The 22,863-nt window shown below is 40.6% G+C and overlaps 1 pseudogene across 1 annotated transcript in view; it reads right to left on the reverse strand.

Annotated features, from left to right (window-relative positions):
* Positions 1-13,431: 13,431 nt before the first annotated feature.
* LOC311579600 (vomeronasal type-2 receptor 116-like) overlaps positions 13,432-22,863 on the reverse strand; it is a 31,439-nt pseudogene continuing 22,007 nt past the window's right edge. The window contains exon 5 of the transcript in view: positions 13,432-14,439. The product of the transcript in view is annotated as a vomeronasal type-2 receptor 116-like (transcript). The remainder of the gene's footprint in view (positions 14,440-22,863) is intronic.

Here is a 22,863-nt window from a genome sequence, read left to right on the forward strand (position 1 = left end):
TATGTGTTCTATTTAACATTGAACTAGAATTAGAGTACTCAGACAATAGGAAGAAATAAAAGGCACCCAGATTGGAAAGAAGTAAAACTGTCTCTATTTGAAAATATTAGAGTTGGGAAGCTTTACAGAATATATACAACACATTCCAAAAACACAAATGGGTAAAAGTTGTTGGAGCCAATACCAGGTTCCGCAACGTGTGCAAGTTCAACATACAGACATCAGCTATGTTTTATAAACAAGCGTTAAACAACTAAATTAAAAAGAAACTTATTCCATTTACACTAACAACTTTAAAAATCAAATATTTAAAAATGATTTTAGTCAAAAAGAGGGAGAGTGTAGGCTTAGATTTTTCACAACCTATTTTATTTAGGGTTCTTAAACATTTCTACCTCCCTTCTAACCCACCGACCAAAGGTTGCAAAGAAATTGATAAAATCATCTACAGAGAGAGAAAAAGATTAACAAATGATATATTTGATATCAAGAGTAGTAGCCTCAATAATCAAAGAACTCTCACAACTCAACAACAGAGAAAAGGGATCCAATTAACAGACAGGCAAAGGATTTAAATACGCAACAGCGATACATGAATGGCAAAGGTGCTCTGCCTGGCTAGAGGCCAAGGAGAAGAACATTAAAACCACAGTAACATACCACTTTGTAAACACCAAATTGCTGTAACTATTTTTTTAAATCAGAAAATATAAAGTATTGAGAAAGCAGAGGCAAGTATGCACAAGTAACAGTTTAGCAATCTAGGATTCCACTTGGGTCAAGCTGTGCACACACACCCCTCCTAATAACGCACTTGAGCCTTTCCTTCCAGGTCCTATGCATAACAACTAGTCTCCAAACAATGCATCCACCACTGTGATAGCAATCTACCACCCCGGCCTGCATGAGACCAGCTATACATACCACTTTCAGCAATAGAAGATGCTTCTCCGCTTAGTGCCCATCAAACATAGATTCTATGCTCTGGCATCTAGTTATCCCTGGTGGGAGAATAAGGAAGGTGATTTCCAAAGAGCTTATATACTCTAACCCAGGCAATCAAAAGAGAGACACCCCAGTCTATAATCCTAGTAACTAAACTCTCCCTTCCTCCAGATGCCATAACTTGGGACCGTTGAGTACCCACATTCATGTATCCCACTGTCTCTGTTGACAGTGTATTTTCCTGTTAATCTGTGGTATCACTTTGCTTTGAATAAAGTTACCTTACTACTTTTACAAATCTGTGTGAGCTATGAGTCTTCATTTCAATTTCTTGAGCAAAAAGCCCAGACCCTGGCCACAAGTAACAAAGTTATATGCAAATCGAGATCCAAACATATTGCTAAAAATAATTAAACTGGTACTGACATTGCAGAGAATAGCTTGACATTCTTTCTTTCTTTCTTTTTTTTTAAACTCACTTTGGAAGATAATAGATAGTTTGGCAATTTCTTACAAAATGAAACACATCCTTACTATGTAATAAAGTAATTGCACTCTTGGATACTTACCAGTAAGAATTGAAAAACTTAGATCCACAGGAATACCTACACATTAGAGGTTTATAGCAGCTTTATTTATATTTTCCAAAACATAGAAACAACCAACATGTACTCCAGTAAGTGAACAGGTAAGATGTGATATGGTCAGAAAGTGGGACCTTGTTCAGTGCTGAAAAGGCATACACCATCAAGCCATTAAAAGACACGGAAGAAGCTGACAGGCATATATAATAAGTGAGAAGTCAGTCTGACGAGTCTATAGAGTGTACTAACTTTACCTGTATGGTGTTCTGGAAAGACTAAAACTATGGAGACATTAAGATACGTGGTTGATGTCAGGAGTAAATTAGAAAGGAGAGACAGGTCGTGATGGGATTCAGGACACAATAGTCCCAACATAAATATCAGCACTTTGATAACTGAGAAATCAGAGGAAGTGGGAATATCAGATTTATCTCCCCTTGCTTCTCTATCTTGGAGCAAGTCATAATATGTTCATGGGGACAGGAAAAAAGGCACTTCTGTGTAGGAGGGGAGCACTCTTTTCTTCAGGTGGAAAGGCAGAGAGGCTCTGGACAAAAGTGCTTTCAAGTTTTCCCAGGTTAGGAACATTAGACCACAGCTTTGAGTCTGGTCTTATTTCTCTAAATCTACCTGGTTTCCCTCGCATCTGGCCTAGGAATGCCCTGGCCTGTTTCTTCTCCTTATCTACATAAAAAGCTTTACAGTGTTGTACAAAACCCGGCATGCCACAATCTCTTTTGTATCTTTACTACAGGACTTTATTTATGAATTTGGAGTGGGGGGGAATTTCAGGAGCATAGAATATGGTAACTGAGACACTCCACTCATTGTAGAGTAGGCAGATGAAACCCCGAAAAGCTGAAGTAAACACGTGCTTGCCGATAACCCAGAACCTTGGAGCTCTCAGAGGCAAGAGGTTCAGAAGCCCAAGTTCATCCTTAGCTAGATGGTGAGTTCAAGGCCAGCCTAAGCCACATAAGACCCTGGCTTAAAAATAAATGTGTGTATGTACATGTGTGTATATATTTTTTCTTTTTCTTTTTTAAGACAGAGAAAGGTAAGGTTCACTAAACTTAGATTTGTGCTGTGGATGGACAACAGAAGGCAAAACTTTCTTGCTGCTCTCTTTTCCAACTCAGATTAACAGAAAAAGAAAATATATGTGATGTAATTAAATTTGCATGCTTTCTTGTGGTTGATTTGCTTTCCATTAGAAGGGTCTCAGATATAAATCTAGGATGGGAGGGGGAAGCACAGAGGATTTTCAGAGCAGCATAATATCTACACAATACTGTAATGATGGCTACATGTCACTACATATTTGCCTAAACACATAAAAGGATACTCATAAGGTCATCTCTAAGGTAAGAGATGACCTTTGGGCAACTGTGATGTCATTGTAAGTTCATCAATTATAAGGAAAAAACACATATTTGTGGTTCAGGGCACTTTATTTATATAGCCTCCAAATTTGCTGTGAACTAAAAAATTGATATGAAAAATGGATTTAAAGTGAAATAAACTACTAATGTGTGTTTGAGTGTGGATGACTCTTGAAAATATTCTGCTCAATAGAAACAAAATGCAAACATCAACTGTGTGAATCCATCTATACAATGTTCCCAAGTGGGCAAATCTACAGAAATGAGGAATAGATGTGTGGTTGGTAAGACAGAGGGAAGAAGAGAGCTATGATGTGAGGCATTTCTTTTTGAGAACATGTTCTAGGCTTAAACTATGTAGCAGTTGTACCATATGGTACCTGTAGGAAAAACAAAATCATTGAACAGCATGCTTTAAATACTTAAACTTGCAAATTGTATGTAATTAAATTCTAAAGGGATATACACACACTATATGCATACATACATACATACATACATACATACATACACACACACACACACACACACACACACACACACACACACACACACCCCAACTTGCCTAGTTTCCAGGCACCTAATATCACTGAACATGGGCTAGGAAGAGCTGTGTACAGTATTCGATGGCCTAGGTGGCTGGCAAAAGCCAAGTCCAACACACTCCTGGAAGGAGGGGAGTTCCAAGGTCATTGAGTTGAAAGAGAAGCAATGGTAATCAGTGTTTGACAAGCCCATGTGCTAAGGGTTTGGTATCTGCACAGGTGTGGGCTATAATGAGAAAAACATCAGACTCCTACAGACACCTGCTATTCCTAATTAGTATGCCAGGACTCCCTTACAGAGATGGCATGGGAGATAAAGAGCAGCAACCGTCTTTGGTCACTGCTGTCCTGATCAAGGCAGGTACCCACTGTCTAACACCTATAGATACATGACAGAAAGTCGATACAAATTACTGTTCTGCTTTCCACTTGCAGAAACACTGTGGAAGGGGATCCCTGATCTCTGGTCACAGCCAAATTTCTCTGTTGTGGTCCTAATTTCCTACTACCTACTCTGAATCAGTGGATGTGTGCTGCCTGCCCATTACACACCTGCTTGTCTCTTTATTGCTCCAGGTGGCTGGGCTTCCAGGGTACCATCTGAACTAATCTAAAGAGCATAGCTTCAGTGCCCATGTGACACTTTGTGACTGTGCTGCCACAGAAAGTATTCATTTAAAAATCTCATAAGCATCTCCAGAACGTATCAGGACCTGAATGAGGTCCAATTGGCTCAAAACACAATCGTAACAAGCTCACCCCGCGTCCACCGATTGCGTCAGTGGTTTCGGTTGCATCCCTCTGGTACTGCGTTTGCAGGTGTGACTATAAGTGAGCATGGCTAGAGCTATCAATAATGAAAGTCCCTCGGTCATCAAACAACAGTCCCAGCAAAAGGAGGAAAAACTTAGCCCAGGCATATATGTACGGTGAGTTCAGCCTACTGTGAGTGCCAGATAGAAATGCAGCCAAGCACCACACAACTCAGGAAGGCAGAGGGGAAACTTCCTTCTGCCATATATATATATTTAAAACATACCAGGTGTTTTTTTTTACAAGAACATAAACAGTGTGTTGCTCTACATGCAACAAAACCCTTCCTTAGTTATTAATGAACTAAATAAACCTGACAGTGGGATAAAACACAAAGAAGAACAATGATAAGCCGGAGACATGTTAATTAATGGTATGCCTTCCTCAGGATGTATTGCTGTTTTGCATTCTCATCTCGAATAATTGAACAACCTCTTGAGGCAGTCTTCAGAGGCTGTTTTTTTTTTAACAGCAACTGTGTTTAAAATAATTACAGTGAGCAGCTCTACTCATTGGAATGGTGTGAATATAGACTTTGACATCACAAATTAATAGTGTTTTGACTAGGTGAGCAAAGCTGCAGCTACAAGAATAGAATTTCCAGCCTAATCAACTGAAAGGAATTAGATTTTGCAACTAGTAGCAGGAGGCCAGTATCTTATGATCACTGCCCGCCCCCTCCTCCCCCTCTCCACCACCCCCACTCTCCCCATTTCTAGTCTTCAGAAGGTATGAGAAGGTGTGTCGGCCCAGTTTGGAAATTACACCAAGTTTAAGTTTCTTTGTAGAGATGGGTCATGTTTAATAATTAAGATATTATAGGTTTTTTATTTTTTTTGCTGTTGGGATTACTCTTTTTTTTTCTTAAATCTCTTTACTTGTCAATCATTTAATTTACTTCTTTTAAAAGTACTCTAAAACTGTACCAGCAGACTAGGCAATCTCAAAGCACGGTGCAGAAAAGCCTGAGATGAGTGCTCTTTCAAAGTAGGAGTGATGATAAGTTTTTCTACCTAGAACACTAACTGGAAAATGTTTTATATAATTTCAGCAAAAAACAAAGGATGGGGAAACAAAGAAGAGCAGGGTTGTCCTCCAAATGCAGGTTTCTGAATACACAGCTAGTGTACAACCCCATTCCTCCAGGAAGAACAGAGGAAACACTCTGTCACATGGTGACCTGTCTCACACCTGCTCCTGTGTGTATAAGGCCAAGAGTGACAACAGGAAAGGCCCATGCTACAGCACAGGGCAAACTGGGCCAATTATTTCAGTAAAGGCCTGGAGAGCAAACTCTGTAAGCTTTGTGGGTCAAGGAACCTATTTTGCAGTTGCTGAGCTTTGCTTTCTTAGCATGGAAACAATACAGACAGTGAGTGCATAAACAAGCATACTTGGCTCTGTTTTGATTTTTAAAAAAAAAAACACTATTTATCAACAGAAATAGTGAGGAGTCAGACCTAGTGGCACAGACCTATAATCTCAACAACTGTGAGGCTAAGAAAAGAGGATAAAGAAATTTAAGCCAGCTTGGACTCTTAGTAAGACTCTATCTTAGAAGTGGGGGAAAGCATGAACTTGATTTGACATGTACTTGATAAGCCATAGTGTGATGGCATCGGATATAGGCTACAGCATTAGCAACTTTACGTCTGCTTACTACTGTGGGCAGAATCTTCTTGTTTACTACTTTTTAGCCATATAAAATGGCAGTGGACTGCTTGATAGATATAGTCTCTCAGAGTTAACAGGCTAGAAGATGATAACAAAGTACAGGCCTGGATTACAAGTGGTAATTAATTATAAATGGCAAACTTCAATAAAGAGGAACAAGAACAGAATAAATTAGATGCTAGGAATAGCAAAACTGAATTTCTTGAATGTAAGCGGCCATTTTATTTTCATGTATTTAGCCAGGAATTTCTCAGTATCAAGAAGCTGATGACTATGCAACACTGAATATAGGCATTTACATTATATACAGAATCTAAACTGCTAAGTGCATATAAACTATGCTTCCATTGTTATCCTACACAACACACCTACTTTTCAATTCTGAGTTTAAATATTCAGCGATTACCTAGCACAAGCTGGAGACATCTTCTTTCTGATTTATGGATAACTATTAAATTTCCTAAAATATGAGCATACCATTCTTAATGTTAAAACAATAAAAAAATCCAGTAATTACCACCCAAGGGGGCTCTTACTAGTGTTATAGATGACCATGGGCAATAAAGAGATTTCTTTTTAATTAGAACCTCTATCTGCAGGTTATACTTCCTGCTGGGTGCAGATTCCTGCCTTTCCTCCTCGACTACAGGGAAACACAGGAGTATAATCGGACACTAGGCCAGGCAGGGCAAGTAGCTATAAAGCAAGCTTCCAGAGAAGGTGAGCAACCAAGGCTGTTCCTGGGACTTATTTGATGGCTCCTGAAACCATCATTTCATAGAGTAGAGCTTTTAATGGAAAAATTAAAGCAGAGATTCTCATATTTTAATAAAACCTAGACAGGCCTATTAAAAACACAGCCACCTGGGACCATCCCAGATCTTCACCTTTTGAAACCTGGGAACAGGAAAAATATACCTGTGTGTGTGTGTGTGTGTGTGTGTGTGTGTGTGTGTGTGTGTGTGTACATATATATGCGTATATATGTGTATATATATATACATATATACGCATATATATGTGTGTATACATATACACATACATACACTTTTTTTTAGCCAAACCAAGATTTCTAGATAATTCTGATAAACACAGTCACATGAGAACATCAAACCAAGGAATAAAAATAAGTAAGTAATGAAGATAGAGCATCACCTTGTCAGATAAGAACAACCTATGCTCTTTGTCATTGAGTCCAGGAATTCCTCAAGATACATTATAAGTATTTGGAAGCTTATGAATATCCCACATGGAATATATAAATGTCTGCACATTTATTACAGCCATCTAAAATGTTAACTAAAGGTAAACTATGTTTATCTTGGTACCTGAGACAGTACACTCAGTTTTCAGTTCTGAGTTTCAATATTCAGTAATTTCTTTGCCATCTTTAAAACGGCTCAGCTAAAGCAAAGAAAATCATTCCCAGGACCGTTACGTACAAATGCTATCACAGAAGACCTGAGGCTTGAAAATCCAGACTAAGAAGCATAGGCCGTTCAGAGGGCTCGGGAATACCCTGTCACCAGGCCATATTTTGACCTAGAACTGGGGAAGCTGGAAGAGCAGGTGCCCAGGTCTCCCTGAAAGAAGAGAGTGAGAGGGGGTGGGGGGAGAGCTCATTAGCTTAAGCAGCTGTCTGTCTACTGAAAGGTGCTGGAGCTCCCTGCATGCTGCCACTGGGCCCTTCAGGGGCCAAGTGTCAGGGCTGGCTGACTTGCAGGCAGACCAGCAGCTTCTGAAAGATCTGAAGCCCCAGCTGTGAGCACTTGGCCTGGCGAACACCTGCTGTGAGGTGGGGGATCAGTCCCAGCTCCTCTACTGACCTTAGAAACTGCTCATCCCTTGGGAAGCTGTTTTGAGGTGGAAGCCCTTCTCCAACGCAGTGTGAACCCCTCTTCCCATTCCAAGTCTCTCTTGACCTGACACAAGGAAGGAAGCAACATAACCTCCTTCCCTGTGTCAGCCTTCCTTTAGCCATTCTCTCCACAGAACAAATTAACTTGGTTTTTCTTTGTTGTTGTGTTGTGTTTTGTTTTGTTTGAGACAGGGTCTCACTGACTTGCTCTGGCTGTAGACCAGGCTGTACTGAAATACAGAGAGAGATCCAAGTAACTCTGCCTCCCAAGTGCTGGAAGCAGAGGCTCACACCACCACACCCTAGGAGCAAATCAACTCTTAAAAATATTACCTAAGCAAGAGTTGTTCAAATTTGGAAGAGAAGGTAGGTACAGGAGGATATGAGTGAGGGAGTAACAATCAGGATGCAATATTAATAAATTATTTAAATATATAAATAAATTTGAAAAAAGGAATTGTTCAAATTCAGGAATGAGATGCATGCTCAGGAACATACATGTGTGTATGTGTGTGTGTGTGTGTGTGTGTGCGCGCGCACACACACACACACACGTGCGCAAAAGCATACAGAGTAGCACACACACACAATTTTTTCTGGGTTCATCTATATAAAGCTCAGCCATGCATTTTCCTATGCTTCTTCTTCTTGTCATCATTTTCACTAGAGGTTTACGAGAGGATTCAACTGGATGTGATGTCAGCTGCCACCCCAACAGGAAAGACTATGACCCCAAGGTCAAAGGGCAACATCCCATATTGTGCTTCCACAAACACTCTGTTTCCTCATCTGGAAATAGGGCATGATGGGACATGAGATAAGCATTAATTAATGTTTGCGAAGTATTTTTGAGATGCTGATGAGAGCAACAAAGTATTATTTTTCCCCGGAATGGGCGAACAAGCACTTGGCACAAATCCAGCTGAAGCATGCTGCGTTAATTACCCTTAACACTTGAAGCTGCAGTAGGAAATCTATTTTGTATTTGCCTGCCCCAGGCCAATGAGCATTTGTAGTGTCTTAAAGTGAATCTCCAAAGGAAGTAGGTGGACAAACTGGGCCAAAGAATATAAAGTGGTTCATAAAGACTCCTTTTGTCTTGAGGTAACCATTTTGGAAGGGAAAAAAATGAAATTATAAATATGGATAAATCTTGGGATGTGCAGGTAACTTGTAATGCCAAAAAGAAAGCACGGTTTATCAAATAATGAAGCCGGAGATGTCAAACCATCTGCACACTAGTCTATGTACCTCAAAGACTGTTCAGGTGCTAATTTTTAAGCATTTCATAAAACCCCACAGAAGATAATAGACACTTCATCGAAAAGGCAGAGCTTCCAGGACACAACATACTCAGAGAGGTGAGAGGAGCACTCGGTAGGCTTCAAGGAAGACTGTTTAAATATCACATGGAAGCCAGAAAGCTTGCGCACGAAAACCTGGGTTCAGAGACTATCACAAAAATGCAAGCAAAATGCTCTAGGCTAGCAGAAATGGGGGAGCAGGAGCTGCTCTCTAGAGAAGCGGAAACCCAAACTCTCAGTTACTCTACCGTTTAAAACTGACTTGAGAGGACACTTCTGAACTAATGAAGGATAGAAAGGCATTTACCAGCTCCGAAGGCCTTAAACTTTGGAGACAGAAAGCAGGAAATCTCTTCCAAGTCCTCTTGTGTTCAGAGAAAGTTTGCCTTGTGGTAAGAAGGTTGGAAAGAAAGGAAAGAAAAAGCCAGCAGCTTAGTAAAAGCTCAGGTGTTGTGGTCCTCAACCAGAGCAGTCAGTGTCTCCTGGTTCTCATTAGAAATGCAGTCCTCAGGGCTAACTCCAAACCCACCATTCAGAACTTGGGGGTGGGGCTAAATTGACAGTCCCTGATAGATAATTGCAAGCTGGTATCACCTGAATTTGAATGATCTCTATTGATGGAAAATGTCATTCAACTTGACTTAAGGCATGGGAGAGCTAACACAGTGGGAAATGTCAGTCAAGCACACCCATAAGAGCTGGATGGTTTGAGGTTTCATGAATACGGTCCATAGGACCTGTAACAAATCACAAGATTTCCCTTTCCTCTTAGATAATTAGTTTTCTATCATCAATAACAAAACAAACAAATAAAAATGCTTCCTGTTGCAGTGTTGTCACCCACTGTAATATACTCTCACTTCTCCTATGGCCGTGCAGTCACTTCCAGTAGATATGGCAGGTGTTTCCACTCTGCTCTTCGGTACATTAGCAGATGGGATGTGTGCCACTTCCAGATCTTGACCATGAGTGATTTTCATGGTCCTTTTCCACATTCCTTTCCAGTTCAAGATGCCATGTAAGGTAACCAACAGCCTTAAGTTTTCAAATTGGTGCCCAAAAAGGACCCTACCTGGTTCTGTTAATGGCTCCAACTGCTGTTAAGGTAGAGGGAATCCCCACCTGGGTCCATGCTTCTCATGTGAAAAGGGCTCCTCCTAAGACTAGTCAAAATGAATGGATCCTGGAAAAGACTAATAGTCCTCTTAAGCTGCCTCTGCATCACAGACACCACTCTGAGTCGGGACAATAATCCTCATGCCCTGATGCAACAGACTTGGGAGGTGATCAATGAAGAGGGGAACAAAGAAAGGCTAGATAAAAGACAGAGGGAGAGAAAAGCTCAACAAGGTTTGTTTGAGTCCTGGCTCACCTGGTCCCCCTGGATGACTACCATATTCTCTGCTTTAGCTGGGCCAGTGTTGGTGATTTGTTTGATTTTAATTTTTGGCCGGTGTGTGGCAAATAGATTACTTACTCTTATTAGAGATAAAATTAGTGCTGTTCAGCTGATGGTACTAAGACAACATGACCAATCAATAAGAGACCCCGACAGGGCAGAGTATGAATCTTTTAGTATAGAATTAAATGATACTTAAAAATTGGAACAGATATTCTAAGATTAGAATTATCCAGTAGAAGAAGAGGGGAATAAAAGAGAAAATTTTTAATTAGCATTAAAGCAGCCAGAACAGCAGAGCTCTCAGCTCTCTGACTCATTAAGAGTACAGGTCAGCAGGTTTGCTAGCCCAAGGCCCCAGGTGATAAGTCACAAAGAATGTGGAGCTAGAAGACCAAGGCCTATTGAGTGTTCCAGAGACCAGGTGGCCATAAAAGATAGGGAGGATACACAAGGACAAATTCCTGAGAGAAACAGGTACCGGCCATGATCGAGTGAGTAATGAGCCAAGACCCCTCATCCGATCTTATGGTGTTTGCCTAATTCCCCCTTGAGGCCCACACTCAATGTTCCTGGTTTGAGTTTAACCAGATATTTTGTTAGCTCAGATACACATCTGCCCTCGGGTTCTGAGAGAAACAGGAACCAAGGACTGTTCCTGTGAGATTAAGTCTGACCTTACCCCAGATCTGCTTACACAATTTGCTGATGTTCGAAACAACCAATCATGTGTGGCCGCTCCAAAACTTCCTGCCCTTTGCCCATATAAACCCCAAGTCCCTGGGCTTCTGGGTTGACCCCTCTGTCTCTTGTGTGAGATACGTGTCGACCCGGAGCTCCACCAAGAAACTGCCTCATGTGTTTACAGCAAGAGGGTCAATTGTGTGTCTTTGGGTGGGCGCCATCCCGAGGCTTGAGTGAGGGTCTCCCTTAGGGGGTCTTTCAATATAACACCTATATAACAGATTTAGAGTGGTGTGGCACTGATTTCAAACATTGTACTTAATTTACTCACATAGATCAATTTTAATATTTAATGTATTTTTATTAATTAATTTATTTGTTCACTTTACATCCTGGTCATAGCACCATCCCTCCTTACCTTCCAGTTCCACTCTCCCTCCCATATCACACTCCCCTGTTCCTCAGAGAAGTGGAGCCTCACTTGCAATCCACCCCACCTCATCAAGTTGCATCAGGAGCGAAACTGTTCTCTTCCCCTGTGGCCTGGCAAGGCAGTCCCACCCAGGGGGAAGTGATCAGAAAGCTGACAACAGAGAACATGTCAGATAAAGACCCTTCTACCCTTACTAGAGGACCTCCATGAAGCCTGAGCAGCCCATTGGATACATGTTTGTAGGGGGCCTAGGTAGCGTCCATGCATGGTCCTTGGGTGATGCTTCAGTTTTGGGAAGCCCCTCTGGGGCCTGGTTAGTTGGCTCTGTTTGTCTTCTTTTGTAGCTCCTGTCTTCTCTATGTCCTTTTTCTTCCTTCACCCTGTTTTTCACAACACTCCCCACATATCACCAAATGTTTGCATGTGAGTCTCAGCATCTGTTTTGAAGCCCTTTTGGGTGGAGCCCCTCAGAGGACAACTTTGCTAGGCTTCTGTCTGCAAGCATAGCAGGGTATTATTAGTAGTGCCAGTGGTTGGCTCTCTTCCATTCACTGTGCCAGACATTGGTTGGACATTCCCTCAATCTCTGCTATGTCTGTTCTATCCATATGGCTGAACATATTGTTTTGGGTCAAAGTTTTTGTTAGTAAGTTGATGTTCCCCTCTCTCTTCTAGGAGACTCGTATCCTTTCAGGAACCTACCCTGACATAAGTCTGCCTCTTGTCACAGAGATACTCCAGCCCATAGTTTCTCTTTCTTCCATAGGTCATCTGCCTTCCCTCATCCACTTTCCCCAAGTCTGATCTCTACCCTCATATCTCTCTGCATTCCCTCTTGGACCTTGCTCCCTCTCTTCAACCATGACTCCTGTCTATTCTGGTTCTCCTTCTGGGAGAGGTTACAGCTTCCTGCCTTCGGTGTTCCTTGTTCCTTATCTTCTTTGGGTCTCTGCATTGTAGTATCTTTATCCTATACTATATGGCCAAAGTCCACTTATAAGTGAGTACATACCATGTGTGTCTTTCTGGGTCTGGGTTACCTCACTCAGGATGATCTTTTCTAGTTCTATTCCATTTGCCTGGCATTTTAACCATTTATTTGTTTTAAATAACTGAATAATATTTCATTGTGTAAATGTGCCCGTTTCTTTTATCCATTCTTCAGTTGATGGCCATTTAGATTATTTCCAGGTTCTGGGTATTATGAATAAGATGGCTATGAACAGAGTTGAGCAAGTGTCTTTGTTGTATCATCTTTTGGGAATATACCCAGGAGTGGTATAACTAGATCTTGAAGTAGAGATGTTCCCAGTTTTGAGAAAGTGAAGGACTGATTTCCAAAGTGGTTGTGCAAGTCTGCGCTCCCAGCAGGAATGGAGGCGTGTTCCCCTTTCTCCACATGTGCTGTCACTCGAGAATTTTATCTTAGGCATTATGGCAGGAGGAAGATGGAATCTCAGAGTTGTTTTGATTTGCATTTCCCTGATGACTAAGGATGCTCAGCATTTCTTTAAGTGCTTCTCAGTCATATGAGATTCCTCTGTTTAGAATTCTGTGCCCCATTTTTTAATCAGGTTATTTTATTTGTTGGTGCTTAATTTATTGAGTTCTTTATATATTTTGTGTGTCAGCCATTTGCCAGATATAAGATTGTTAAAGATCTTTCCCAATCATTGGACTGTCATCTTATTCATTTGATAGTGTCCTTTACCTTATAGAAACATTTCAATTTTAAGAGGTTCAAGTTATTAATAGTTGATCTTAGAGCCTGAGCTGTTGGTGTTCTGTTCAGGAAATTGTCTCTTGTGCGAATGATTTTGAGATTTTCCCCCACTTTCTATTCTAATAGATTTAGTGTATCTGGAGTTTTGTTGTGGTATTTTTTATTAACTAAAATTTAAATGATTTTTCCTCCTTGAATGGGTTTTGTGCCTGATATCAAGACAAGAGTTTTTATCTGTCCTTATCAAAATGCTGTAGCATTTAGGGGCAAAGATCAAGCCAAGGAGTGCTGAACTGGAAGCCAAGATAGAGAAAACTTCCATAGCCACCATGACCCTTCCCTTCGTGCTATGGTAGACAGGGAGGAAAGTGACCCAGACACAGAAGAACACCTGCATACTGAATGACAGAAACTCGGCTTCATTGAATGTATCAGGTAGATTCCTGGAGAGGAAGGTGATAGTGTAGCTCCCAAGTGCCAAGAAGCAGAGGTACCCCAGGACAGAGTGGAAGGTGACTGCTGAACCTTTGTTGCACACAATGATGATGTGACCATGTTCAGCATGAGCATCTTGACCAATGAAGGGTGGATTTGTAAATAGCCAGATGGCACAGAAAACCAGTTGGATTAGTGTGCAGATGGGGATGATGAAATTAGGGGCCCTTGATACCATTAGCCACCTCTCCAATCTAGTTGGAACAGTGACCTTGAATGCAATAAATACTGTAATAGCTTTGGCCAACACTGTGGAGAGAGCCACAGTGAACAAAATTCCAAATGCAGACTGATGAAAGATGCAAGTGGCTGTGTTGGGCTTTCCAATGAAGAGCAAGGCACTGAGGAAACAGACGATGAGTGGCAATAACAGGGTGTAGCTGAGATCCTGATTATTGGCCTTGACAATGGGTGTGTCTCTGTGCTTTACAAAGACTGCAAGGACCACAACCGTGAGAACAGAGAAACACAGTGCTGTGGTGGTGAGAGCCATACCTAACGGGTCATCAAAGGCCAAAAAGCTCACAGATTTCTGGAGGCAGTGGTTCTTCTCAAAGTTTGCATAGTGACTTTCTGGACATCTCATACACTGATCCATATCTGTTGAGAAATGAGTGACTGTAAATCAATCCCCATGTTTTTCCTTCCCCCCTCAAGCTGTTAGTCAGCCTCAGCCCATTGAAATGCTCTCTAAATCACCTTCCTTTATTGTTTCAGAAACAAATACTTAAGTACTCCCTGAATCACTCACATCTACACAGTATTCTTTGCCTGTGATGCCAAGATCCAAGATGCCCAGTGCTTTCCTCAGTCTTTGTATCATTTCTCTGAATTTGTGACCTTGTTCCATCTAACTTATAAGTCATAAGACTACAGAATTAGGACAAACTACACAACATACCCTGTGCACCATATCTCACTCCTCAACCTTTCTTGCTTTTTCAGAGTCCTTTGGGAAACAAGGATGTGAGATAAGTGTTTCCCTTTCCAATCCCCTGACCACAAACTTGACTGAAATCACACCAAAGAGTGGTAAATTGTACCCCAAACTTTGTCCTCCAATTTCTGCCCCACAACTCTACTGCTGTCTTGTTAAAACTACTGACAACTGTTAAAACCCAACCCCAAGCATTTGCCTGCCATATCCACTTAAAAGAGACCTAATAGCCTTAAACCACACCCACACTCCCTGAAATCTATGTTCCATCGGTTTCTTGGAGGTCTCACAGAACCAAGTATACACTGATATTAGGAACCCCAGAGGTCCAAAGATCCAGAAATATTTTTAAACAAAATCATAAAAGAAAATTTCCCTAACCTAGAGAAAGAGATGGTTATAAACATAAAATAAGCTTACAGATCTCCAAATGTATTGGACCAGAAAGTAAATATGCACACCACATAATAATCTAAAATCTAAATATACAGAATAAAGAAAAAATATTAAAAGCTGCAAGGAAAATGACCAAGTAAAATATAATGTCAGATCTATCAGAATTATACTGGATTTCTCAACAGAGATTCTAAAATCCAGAAGTGCCTGGAGGGATTCCTTGCTTTATCTAAGAGGACATAGAACCTATCAAAAATGTCAAGGAACATAGACAGAGAAAACAAAATTTTCCAAGAAAAAAAGCAGTATGTGTCTACAAATCCATCCCTACAGAACATGCTAGAGGAAAAACTGCAACTCAAGGTTAACTACACCCAAGAAAACAAGGGAAATAAAAAACTTCATTCCAACAAAACCAAAGGAAAGAATACACACACATACCCCAAACAAAAGCAACAAAATAACAGGAGTTAAAAATCATTGGTCATTAATATATCTCAACATCAAAGGATTCAATCCCCTAATAAAAAAACACAGGCTAACAGGAATGTTGGGAAAACAGGATCCATCATTCTGCTGCATACATGAAATACATTTTAGCACCAAAGACATATGTTTTCTCAGGGAAAAAGTTACAAAAAGATTTTCCAAACAAACAGATCCCAAAAGCAAGCTGGAATATCCATCCTAATATCTAATAAAATAGACTTCTAACAAAAATTAATCAAAGTGATGGGGAAGGATACTTTGTACACATCAAAGGAAAAATCCACCAAGATAATATCAAATTTCTGAATATATATATATATATATATATATATATATATATATATATATATATTAAAATTTAAGTCACATATTGAAACCCATACATTAATAGTGGGAAAGTTCAACATCCCTGGTGTTACCAAAGGGCAGGTCATCCCAACAGAATCTAAACAGAGAAATAATGAAACTCATAGATATTATTAATCAAATGGATTTAACATATATCTACAGAACATTTTACTCAACAACCAAAGAATAAACCTTCTCAGCTTGTCAAGGAACCATCTCCAATATTGACCATATACTTGGTCACAAAGCAAGTCTCTACAGATAAAAGAACAGTCACATAACTCCTTTTATCTTATCAGTCAACCACGAATTAAAGCTGGACTTCAGCAACAGAAATGAGAGAAAGCTTCTATATCCATTCAATATAGTACTTAGATGAGCAATAAGTAATAAATTAGATCTAATAAGATCTAAATTAGATCTATAGGAAAAATACTAAAGTAGATCAAGAGGATACAAGTTGGAAAGAAAGAAATCAAAGTATTGATATTTTCAGGTGAGTTGATAGTATAAATAAGTGACCCCAAAATTCTACTATAAAACTCCAACATTTGATAAACACTTTAAGCTAAGTGGCTCAATACAAAATTAACTTAAAAAAGTAATGGCCCTTTTATATACAAATGATAAACAGACTGAAAAAGAAATTAGGGAAACAACACCCGTCATAATAGCTTCAAATAATGTCAGCTATCTTGGGATAGCTATAACCAAGGAATTGAAAGGCCTCTATGACAAGAATTTCAAGTCTTTGAAGAAATAAATTGATGAAGATAATTAGAAGATAGGAATACTTCCCATGCTCATGGGTTGGTAGGAAAACATAGTAAAAAATGGTCATCTAACAAAAAGAAATCTACTAATTCAGCCTAATTCCCATCAAACATTCAACACAATTCTTTACAGACCTTGAAAGAACAATATTCAACTCTATATGGAAAAACAAGGACCCAGAATAGCCAAAAAATTCTGTATAATAAAAGAACTGATCTCTCATTTCAAGCTGTACTACAGAGAAATAGTAATAAAACCCAGATGGTATTGGCATAAAAGTAGACAGGTTGATCAATGGACTCAAATCAAAGACCCAGGATTAATACCACACCTATGGAAAACTGAATTTTTTTTTTTTTTACAAAAAATGCCAAAACTATACAATGAAAAATAAGCATCTTCAACAAATGTTGGTTGTCTAGCTGGGTGTTTGCATGTAGGCAAATGCTAATAGAGCCATATCTGACATACTACTTGAAACTCAAGTTGAAGTGGATCAAGGACCTGAACATAAAACTGGATAAAACAAATCTTATAGAAGAAAAAGTGCGAAATAGCCTTGAGTGCATAGGCACAGCAGACAACTTCCGGAACAGCACAGCAACAGTTCAGGCACTAAGATCAACCTTAGGTAGAGCTTGGATAATCCTGTGTGAAGAGGGTGGGAAAGATTTTAGGAGCCAGAAAGGTAAAGCAGACTACAAAGAAACCCTATAGAATCCACTAACCTGGGCGCATAGGGACCCACAAAGAATGAAATGCCGAATGGAAAGAATGTATGGGATGGACCTAGGCCTCTGCACATATGTAAGAGGTGTGCAGCATGGTCTTTACATAGGACTCCTAGAGGGGGATCAGGGGATGACTCTGACTACATTGCCTGCTTTTGGATCCCTTTTCTCAAACTGGGGTATGTTGTCTATTCACAATAGAAGGTATGCCTCATCCTACAGCTAGATAAGGCAAGTCAAGTTGATATCTATGGAAGGCCTCCTTTTTTCTGAAGAGAAAGGGCAGACTGAAGGATGGGTGGGAGTGGAGATGAGAGGGAGTGACTGGAAAGAAATGGAGCTTTCATCCCCCGCTAGTAATATGTTGTTACATTTAGCTATAGCATTAATTTTTAACATAAGGGGGAGAGCTTTTGAAATATTTCTAGATATTCAAAATGGGAAGATTTGAATACTCTGCTCCTAAATTTTGGAACGTTTTATCTTGATTTAAAAACATATACACCCCAGTTTATAGTGCCAAGTTTCTATTACATTAAACCTTTGTTTACTTTGAAAACTATTCCCTCACTAATATATTTTCTCTGTTCTGTATTTTGAGCTAAACATTTATCATGTTTATTTTCAAAAGAATCAAATATTTTTGATATCCTGGGTTTTTTTTTTTCATTAGTGGTCATGGCACTCTAATTAATTTTTCCACAAGACAGTTTCTCAACACTTATAAGTTACTCCTTTGCTTATAATATTAGTGTTTTGTTGTGGATTTTCTATTGTACAGTGTGTGATTCAAGTACAGAATTCCATGTCTGACTTAAGTAAAATATATGATATATGTTTCATTAACTTATTTACTTAGGCATAACTCCTCTCTTTAAAAATAGGTGTGCTTATTCCACAATATTGAATTAGTGATATTGTTAATTTTTAATTTTATCAAGTATATGCTCACCCAAATTTGATCATATGGTTTCAAAATATAGTCGCTAACAGAAAACAGAGTAGGCGTTTGTATTGATGATTGCAGTTCTCTTTCTCTAGGCAATATAGTTAAAACGAAATATTGCTAAAGAAGTGAAGATGAGCATGATTTTTAAAAACATGTAACTGGTAAAGAGATGTTTAAGGATGAGATGAGTTGGCAAGTGTTGGTAGGGTCAGCACACATGGGATATATTGAATGCATATGGGGAATTTTAGAAGAGTGAACTTGACAAAAAATGAACCAGGTGGAGGACATGCCTGACAGAAAACCATGCAGATTGATTGCAGACCTTCTCTCTCTGTGTACATCTCTCTCTCTCAGACCCAATCCCCCACTCTGGTCCTTAGTACTGCAACAGAACACCAGCTGCAGCCCCTCTTCCACCCTGCCAACATCTTCTGTGCATCCCAAAGATCCTTCTCTCCTACTTTACTTACCTCTACTCTTCACCATAGCCCAGCTTCCTACTCCAGAAGGCAAACCCTGGTAAACCACAGACCATGCCTGCCAGAAAACCAGGTAGGCTGCCCAAAGACCTTCTCTCCCTCTCACTATTTCTCTAGACTGAATCCTTCTATTTCTTTCCCAGCTCTGCAGCAGAACGGGCTTGGCAGCCTTCCTTGCCCTTGTGGATTTCACAGATCATCTCCCTCTAACCCTCCTGCCCCCACCTGTTGCTTTGTCTCAGATCCAAACTCCAGCAGGAACCAACTGCTGACTCAAGTGATGCTCTTCTCAGGGCACCAAGCAAACTAAAGTAGAACCCATAGCAGTCCTACTGCTCCTGAGATCCCATCCCCTCAGTTTCAATTCCAGCTCTATAGGATAAAATGTTTTGTTTCTGTATCCTCTGTGATCCCATCCACAACATATCACAAAGACCATTGTCTTCAACTTTTCTTCTTGAAATTAATTCCAGTGTATAAACCTCCAACAGCAGCAGACATTCCTTGTGAACACATCAGCAGAGCAGCAAGTAAAACAGAATACACACAGCCATCACACTCCAAAAAAATAAAAAAAGAAAAAAGAAACCAAAGGAAAAACACCCACACTGCAAAGAAAAATAAACAGAAATCAGCTTCTAGACATATAAACATCTCAAATCCAGAGGCATTGGGGTAGCATAAGAAAACAATTGATGACAGCCATCTCTAAGCAAACACAAACAGTATACTTGGCACAGGGTAACAGAAAAAATTTACAATCTCTGATTGGCCAAGAGAACTGGTTACTGATTCAAGACTTCCTTTTATAATATTCTTAGAGCCCCCTGAAAATGTAGTTTAAAGACAGGGGATAATTCAACATACATCCTCTGGAGGGATAGAACTCAGTAAATAAAATAGGTTAAGTAAAATTACCTTTTATCACTTTATAGTGTAAATGATAAAACAATATAATAAATGGAATTACATATACATATTTGATGTTCATAAAAAGACATTTTCAGATACTTTCTGTTTATCTGGAGAACTTTAAAACTGCAAATATTGTGAAAATAAAAGCAGGCTCTTGTATAATAAATATGCTTGCTTTTGAGAAGACATTCTTTAGATTCTTTAAATTGGAGTTATAAGGTGAGTATGTTGTGGCACATCTTTAATTTCAGCACTCAGGGAGGAAGAGACAAGTGAATTGCTATGAGTTCTAGGCCAGCCTGGTCTACAACAATGACAATTACACAGAGAAACAAACAAAAAAGAAAGAAAGAAAGAAAGAAAGAAAGAAAGAAAGGAAGAAAGAAAGAAAGAAATGCTGTGATAAGTATGGTAATAAAAGTAAAGTCTGTTCTATTTCGACTCTCTAATTGTGACTGAAGTTGTTATCCTGAACATATAATGAAAAATCAAACATAATCTGTAATTCTTGGATAATCATTACTCCGACTTTGTTCTGTGAACCCTGAATAAATAAAAAGTTATCTGATTGCTACTAGTCTGAGATGCAGTATTCCCCTGACTACTATGCCCCACTCTTTCTTCCCTTCTCTGGGGATGGAACTCTGCCATCAAACAGCAGTGGGAGGCCCCTGGAAATTACATCATAAGTTGTTTGAACAAATGGATGGAAATGAAAAGTTCACCCTGAGTGAGATAAGTCAGATCCAGAAAGATAAACATGGCATGTATACACTTATATGTGGATATTAGGTGTTATACAATTGAAAACAAATCTAAGCTCTATAGACACAGAACAGTTAGATAAAGGAAATAGGGGGGTTACATAGATCTTGATGAAATGGGGAAATAGAAGAGTTTTTATGGGTGGATGTGAGCTGGTGGGGTGGATATAGGAAAAATACCTATGAAAAGAGAAATGAGAAAGAATTGAATGAAGGAATAAGGAGAAGCACAGTTAGAAATAAAAGGAGAAGCACAGTTAGAAATAAAGGCCATTTAGATGGCAATATGAAAACCTAGCACTGTGGAAACTTTCTATAATATATGAAGGTGATACTAATGAAATCTCCAAATATAGAGGAAGATGGAAACCCAAATGGTTATCTCTTGTTAACAAAGTTTCTAGTCCTGTGGTCTAGGTTAAATGAATTTGAGTTGTTGGATAAAAGGGTAAATCCCCAAATAATCCAAACTATTCCCAAAACCATAGGTTGCTCAGCAAAAACTGACAGTAAAGTCCCACTTCTGAAGACAACAGAACACAACAACTCATTGAACACAGAGAAGTCAAAATGGTGCTAAATGTAACCTTTAACTCCATATTACACTGTCTATGACACGGAAAGTCTCCCTTTATACTGACAAAAGACAAGTGAAAAGATGAATCCAACCACCAAGTTTTTAAAAATCTACATTTAGTCCAGCCCACCAAAGATGCTAGAATAATTGTGGCACAAACCTTGCTAGAGTAACCATCTAATGTCTTATTTGGTCAAGACCCATTAAATGAGATGGAACCTATTCCTGATGGCTACCTGAGCAAGCAACGTCCAGAAATTAGATAACCAAGAGACCATGGGTAAAACCAATACCACTGGTCTCAAATTATGACGCCTAATTGCATTTTGTCAATAGTCATAGATCAGTGCCTTCCTCAGACACCAGCAGAGTCTTTCTAATTTCCTCTTGCAGCAAAAGGAACAAAGAGAGAGACCTATAACCAGACATTATACAGAGAGAATGAGAGAGAGAGAGAGAGAGAGAGAGAGAGAGAGAGAGAGAGAAAGAGAGAGAGAGAAAGAGAGAGAGAGAGAGAGAGAGAGAGAGAGAGACAGACAGACAGACAGACAGACAGACAGACAGACAGACACAGACACACACATCTCTGAGATGCCTTCAACTATTCCCTCCTCTCTGAGCGTACAGTACCTCATAGAAGATAAGTCAGAGGCGGCGGGATCCAAGATGGCGGCGAGCAGTGTGGACCGTGTTTGAAAGCTCCAGCAAACAATTCAGGGAATAGCACAGATTTCTGAGCCAGGAACACCAAGGTCCCCATACCACGGCAGCAGAAGTGCTCCATGGTTCGGAGGGACCAGGGTGCGGAGGACCTGCCTGCCCCTGCACACGGGAGGAGAGAGGACTTTCTTGGATCAGAGCAGCGGCGGTGAGGACAGCAGTGCCATCAGCGGCTCCGGCAGCGCCAGTGGCGGTGGCTGAGGTTTGCAGCTCAGAGCCTTCCAGTGGAGGCGATTAGTGTGGTGGACGGTGGGAGTTGCTGCGGGAGAGGGGACTCTGGACAGGATTTGGGTCGCGTGGTGCCTTGAGACCCAGGCTGGACTCAGCGGATGGTTCGGCCCAGAGTCCTGGGTTTGCTCAGTGAGCTGTGCTGTGGAGAGGCTAGCTCGGCTCGGTGGGCAATTCTGCCAGAGGCGCAGCTCCTCTGCTGTGACGCAGGCTAGGCGGAGTGCGGGCTTCTACCCTGGGCACCAGCTCGGCGCAGACGCAGTTTTCCTGCTGTGACTCGAGCAGGGCGGAGCGCTCAGTTATACTCCGGGTGCTCGCCCAGGGCAGACGCAGTTTTCCTGCTGTGACTCGAGTGGGGCGGAGCTCTCAGTTATACTCCGAGTGCTCGCCCAGGGCAGACGCAGTTTTCCTGCTGTGACTCGAGCGGGGCGGAGCGCTCAGTTATACTCCGGGTGCTCGCCCAGCGCAGATGCAGTTTTCCTGCTGTGACTCGAGCGGGGCGGAGCGCTCAGTTATACTCCGGGTGCTTGCCCAGCGCAGACGCAGTTTTCCTGCTGTGACTCGAGTGGGGCGGAACGCTCAGTTATACACCGGGTGCTTGCCCAGCGCAGACGCAGTTTTCCTGCTGTGACGCGAGCAGCACGGAGCGCTCAGTTATACTCTGGGTGCTTGCCCAGAGCAGCCTTGTTTTGCCTGCTGTGACGAAAGTTGGGC

The sequence above is a fragment of the Acomys minous genome (assembly GCF_964271855.1).
Source record: "Acomys minous genome assembly, chromosome: 12".
NCBI lineage: Eukaryota > Metazoa > Chordata > Mammalia > Rodentia > Muridae > Acomys > Acomys minous.